Here is a 6,271-nt window from a genome sequence, read left to right as displayed (position 1 = left end):
ATAATTTTTAGTGTTGTTTTAAAATTTCTAACCATATTCTACATTTGTACTAATGTACTTTAAACTCTTTTTCATGGTATATGGGAATCGTTATATTTTTTTTATCAATTAATTTAGGAAAACTTCATAACACTCCATAAATTGATGAAATAACTACTATAAAATATTGTGACAAAAAAAAACTACTATAAAATAACTATTTTTTAAAAAAATGGAGACAACAAAGACTCCAAACCTCTTTGAACATCATCATATGTTAGTGCATGATGCAAATATGCATTAAAACAATATTATCATATTTTTTGAATTTTTTTCAAAATCCATGTGTTAACCCTTTCGAAAATATTGAGTTTTTAGTAAATACTTTATACACTAAAAAACCTATAATCTTTTGTGTTGTTTTAAAATTTCTAACCACATTCTACATTTGTATTAATGTATTTTAAGCTCTTTTTTATGGTATATGGGAACCGTTATAATTTTTTTTATCAATTAATTTAGTAAAACTTCATAATACTACCTAAATCGATGGAATAACCACTATAAAATAACTATTTTCTTGAAAAACCGAGACAACAAATGCTCCAAAAATCTTTGAACATCATCATATGTTAGCGCATGATGCAACTATGCATTAAAACAACATTGTCATATTTTTTGAAATTTTCTCAAAATCCATGTGTTAACCCCCTTCGAAAATATTGAGTTTTTCTTAAATACTTTATATACTAAAAGCCTATGATCTTTAGTGTTGTTTTAAAAATTTAACCACACACTACATTTGTATTAATGTATTTTAAGATCTTTTTCATGGTATATGGGAATCGTTATAATTTTTTATCAATTAATTTAATAAAACTTCATAATACTACCTAAATCGATGGAATAACCACTGTAAAATAACTATTTTTTTGAAAAACGGAGACAACAAAGGCTCCAAACCTCTTTGAACATCATCATATGTTAGTGCAGGATGCAAATATTCATTAAAACAATATTGTCATATTTTTTGAAATTTTCTCAAAATCCATGTGTAACCCCTTCGAAAATATTGAGTTTTTGGTAAATACTTTATATACTGAAATCCTATAATCTTTAGTGTTGTTTTAAAATTTCTAACCACATTCTACATTTGTATTAATGTATTTTAAGATCTTTTTCATGGTATATGGGAATCGTTATAATTTTTTATCAATTAATATAGAAAAACTTCATAATACTCCATAAATTGATGAAATAACTACTATAAAATAACTATTTTCTTGAAAAACGGAGACAACAAAGGCTCCAAACCTCTTTGAACATCATTATATGTTAGTGCAGGATGCAAATATGCATTAAAACAATATTGTCATATTTTTTGAATTTTTCTCAAAATCCATGTGTTAATCCCTTCGAAAATATTGAGTTTTTGGTAAATACTTTATATACTGAAAGCCTATAATCTTTAGTGTTGTTTTAATATTTATAACCACATTCTACATTTGTATTAATGTATTTTAAGCTCTTTTTCATGGTATATGAGAATCATTATAATTTTTTTATCAATTAATTTAGTAAAATTTTATAGTACTACCTAAATCGACGGAATAACCATTTTAAAATAACAAGTTTCTTGAAAACCGGAGACAACAAAGGCTCCAAACCTCTTTGAACATCATCATATGTTAGTGCAAGATGCAAATATGCATTAAAACAATATTGTCATATTTTTTCAAAATTTTCTCAAAATCCATGTGTTAACCCCTTCCAAAATATTGAGTTTTTGGTAAATACTTTATATATTGAAAGCCTATAATCTTTAGCGTTGTTTTAAAATTTCTAACAACATTCTACATTTGTATTAATGTATTTTAAGCTATTTTTCATGGTATATGGGAATCGTTATAATTTTTTTATCAATTAATTTAGTAAAACTTCATAATACACCCTAAATCGATGAAATAACTATTTTCTTGAAAAACGGAGACAACAAAGGCTCCAAACCTCTTTGAACATCATCATATGTTAGTGGAGGAAGCAAATATGCATTAAAACAGTATTGTCATATTTTTTGAATTTTTTTCAAAATCCATGTGTTAACCCCTTCGAAAATATTGAGTTTTTGGTAAATACTTTATATACTGAAAGCCTATAATCTTTAGTTTTGTTTTAAAATTTTTAACCACATTCTACATTTTTATTAATGTATTTTAAGCTCTTTCATGGTATATGGGAATCGTTATAATTTTTTTATCAATTAATTTAGTAAAATTTCATAATACCCCCTAAATCGATGAAATAACTATTTTCTTGAAAAAAAGAGACAACAAAGGCTCCAAACCTCTTTGAACATCATCATATGTTGGTGCAGGATGCAAATATGCATTAAAACAATATTGTCATATTTTTTGAAATTTTCTCAAAATCCATGTGTTAACCCCTTCGAAAATATTGAGTTTTTGGTAAATACTTTATATACTGAAAGCCTATAATCTTTAGTGTTGTTTTAATATTTATAACCACATTCTACATTTGTATTAATGTATTTTAAGCTATTTTTCATGGTATATGGGAATCGTTATAATTTTTTTATCAATTAATTTAGTAAAACTTCATAATACACCCTAAATCGATGAAATAACTATTTTCTTGAAAAATGGAGACAACAAAGGCTCCAAACCTCTTTGAACATCATCATATGTTAGTGGAGGAAGCAAATATGCATTAAAACAGTATTGTCATATTTTTTGAATTTTTTTCAAAATCCATGTGTTAACCCCTTCGAAAATATTGAGTTTTTGGTAAATACATTATATACTGAAAGCCTATAATCTTTAGTGTTGTTTTAAAAATTTTAACCACATTCTACATTTTTATTAATGTATTTTAAGCTCTTTCATGGTATATGGGAATCGTTATAATTTTTTTATCAATTAATTTAGTAAAATTTCATAATACTCCTTAAATCGATGAAATAACTATTTTCTTGAAAAAAGGAGACAACAAAGGCTCCAAACCTCTTTGAACATCATCATATGCTGGTGCAGGATGCAAATATGCATTAAAACAATATTTTCATATTTTTTGAAATTTTCTCAAAATCCATGTGTTAACCCCTTCGAAAATATTGAGTTTTTGGTAAATACTTTATATATTGAAAGCCTATAATCTTTAGTGTTGTTTTAATATTTATAACCACATTCTACATTTGTATTAATGTATTTTAAGCTCTTTTTCATGGTATATGGGAATCATTATAATTTTTTTATCAATTAATTTAGTAAAATTTTATAGTACTACCTAAATCGACGGAATAACCATTTTAAAATAACTAGTTTCTTGAAAACCGGAGACAACAAAGGCTCCAAACCTCTTTGAACATCATCATATGTTAGTGCAAGATTCAAATTTGCATTTAAACAATATTGTCATATTTTTTGAAATTTTCTCAAAATCGATGTGTTAACCCCTTCGAAAATATTGAGTTTTTGGTAAATATTTCTCAAAGCCTATAATCTTTAGCGTTGTTTTAAAATTTCTAACAACATTCTACATTTGTATTAATGTATTTTAAGCTATTTTTCATGGTATATGGGAATCGTTATAATTTTTTTATCAATTAATTTAGTAAAACTTCATAATACACCCTAAATCGATGAAATAACTATTTTCTTGAAAAACGGAGACAACAAAGGCTCCAAACCTCTTTGAACATGATCATATGTTAGTGCAGGATGCAAATATTCATTAAAACAATATTGTCATATTTTTTGAAATTTTCTCAAAATCCATGTGTTAACCCCTTCGAAAATATTGAGTTTTTGGTAAATACTTTATATATTGAAAGCCTATAATCTTTAGTGTTGTATTAAAAATTTTAACCACATTCTATATTTGTATTAATGTATTTTAAGCTCTTTTTCATGGTATATGGGAATCGTTATAATTTTTTTATCAATTAATTTAGTAAAACTTCATAATACACCCTAAATCGATGAAATAACTATTTTCTTGAAAAATGGAGACAACAAAGGCTCCAAACCTCTTTGAACATCATCATATGTTAGTGGAGGAAGCAAATATGCATTAAAACAGTATTGTCATATTTTTTGAAATTTTTTCAAAATCCATGTGTTAACCCCTTCGAAAATATTGAGTTTTTGGTAAATACTTTATATACTGAAAGCCTATAATCTTTAGTGTTGTTTTAAAAATTTTAACCACATTCAACATTTGTATTAATGAACTTTAAGCTTTTTTCATGGTATATGGGAATCGTTATATTTTTTTTATCAATTAATTTAGTAAAACTTCATAATACACCCTAAATCGATGAAATAACTATTTTCTTGAAAAATGGAGACAACAAAGGCTCCAAAACTCTTTGAACATGATCATATGTTAGTGCAGGATGCAAATATGCATTAAAACAATATTTTTATATTTTTTGAAATTTTCTCAAAATCCATGTGTTAACCCCTTCGAAATATTGAGTTTTTGGTAAATACTTTATATACTGAAAGCCTATAATCTTTAGTGTTGTTTTAAAAATTTTAATCACATTCTACATTTGTATTAATGTATTTTAAGCTCTTTTTCATGGTATATGGGAATCGTTATAATTTTTATATCAATTAATTTAGTAAAACTTCATAATACACCATAGATCGATGAAATAACTATTTTCTTGAAAAATGGAGACAACAAAGGCTCCAAACCTCTTTGAACATCATCATATGTTAGTGCAGGAAGCAAATATGCATTAAAACAGTATTGTCATAATTTTTGAAATTTTTTCAAAATCCATGTGTTAACCCCTTCGAAAATATTGAGTTTTTGGTAAATACTTTATATACTGAAAGCCTATAATCTTTAGTGTTGTTTTTAAAATTTTAACCATATTCTACAATTGTATTAATGTATTTTAAGCTTTTTTCATGGTATATGGGAATCGTTATAATTTTTTTATCTATTAATTTAGTAAAAGTTTATAATACTCCCTAAATCAATGAAATAACTACTTTTTTTTGAAAAACGGAGATAACAAAGGTTCCAGACCTCTTTAAACATCATCATATGTTAGTGCAAGATGCAAATATGCGTTAAGACAATATTTTCATATTTGTTTTTAATTTTCTAAAAATCCATTTGTTAACCCCTTCAAAAATATTGAGTTTTTGGTAAATACATTATATACTGAAAGCCTATAATTTTTAGTGTTGTTTTAAAATTTCTAACCATATTCTACATTTGTACTAATGTACTTTAAACTCTTTTTCATGGTATATGGGAATCGTTATATTTTTTTATCAATTAATTTAGGAAAACTTCATAACACTCCATAAATTGATGAAATAACTACTATAAAAATATTGTGACAAAAAAACTACTATAAAATAACTTTTTTTTAAAAAAATGGAGACAACAAAGACTCCAAACCTCTTTGAACATCATCATATGTTAGTGCATGATGCAAATATGCATTAAAACAATATTGTCATATTTTTTGAATTTTTTTCAAAATCCATGTGTTAACCCCTTCGAAAATATTGAGTTTTTGGTAAATACTTTATACACTAAAAACCTATAATCTTTAGTGTTGTTTTAAAATTTCTAACCACATTCTACATTTGTATTAATGTATTTTAAGCTCTTTTTTATGGTATATGGGAACCGTTATAATTTTTTTATCAATTAATTTAGTAAAACTTCATAATACTACCTAAATCGATGGAATAACCACTATAAAATAACTATTTTCTTGAAAAACCGAGACAACAAATGCTCCAAAAATCTTTGAACATCATCATATGTTAGTGCATGATGCAACTATGCATTAAAACAACATTGTCATATTTTTTGAAATTTTCTCAAAATCCATGTGTTAACCCCTTCGAAAATATTGAGTTTTTGGTAAATACTTTATATACTGAAAGCCTATAATCTTTTGTGTTGTTTTAAAATTTCTAACCATATTCTACATTTGTATTAATGTATTTTAAGCTCTTTTTCATGGTATATGGGAATCGTTATAATTTTTTATCAATTAATTTAGAAAAATTTCATAATACTCCATAAATTGATGAAATAACTACTATAAACTAACTATTTTCTTGAAAAACGGAGACAACAAAGGCTCCAAACCTCTTTGAACATCATCATATGTTAGTGCAGGATGCAAATATGCATTAAAACAATATTGTCATATTTTTTGAATTTTACTCAAAATCCATGTGTTAGCCCCTTCGAAATTATTGAGTTTTTGGAAAATACATTATATACTGAAAGC

The sequence above is a fragment of the Brassica napus genome, chromosome A6 (genome assembly GCF_020379485.1).
Source record: "Brassica napus cultivar Da-Ae chromosome A6, Da-Ae, whole genome shotgun sequence".
Taxonomy (NCBI): Eukaryota; Viridiplantae; Streptophyta; class Magnoliopsida; order Brassicales; family Brassicaceae; genus Brassica; species Brassica napus.
The sequence above is the reverse complement of the archived record's forward strand: the minus strand, read 5'-3'. Positions refer to the sequence as shown.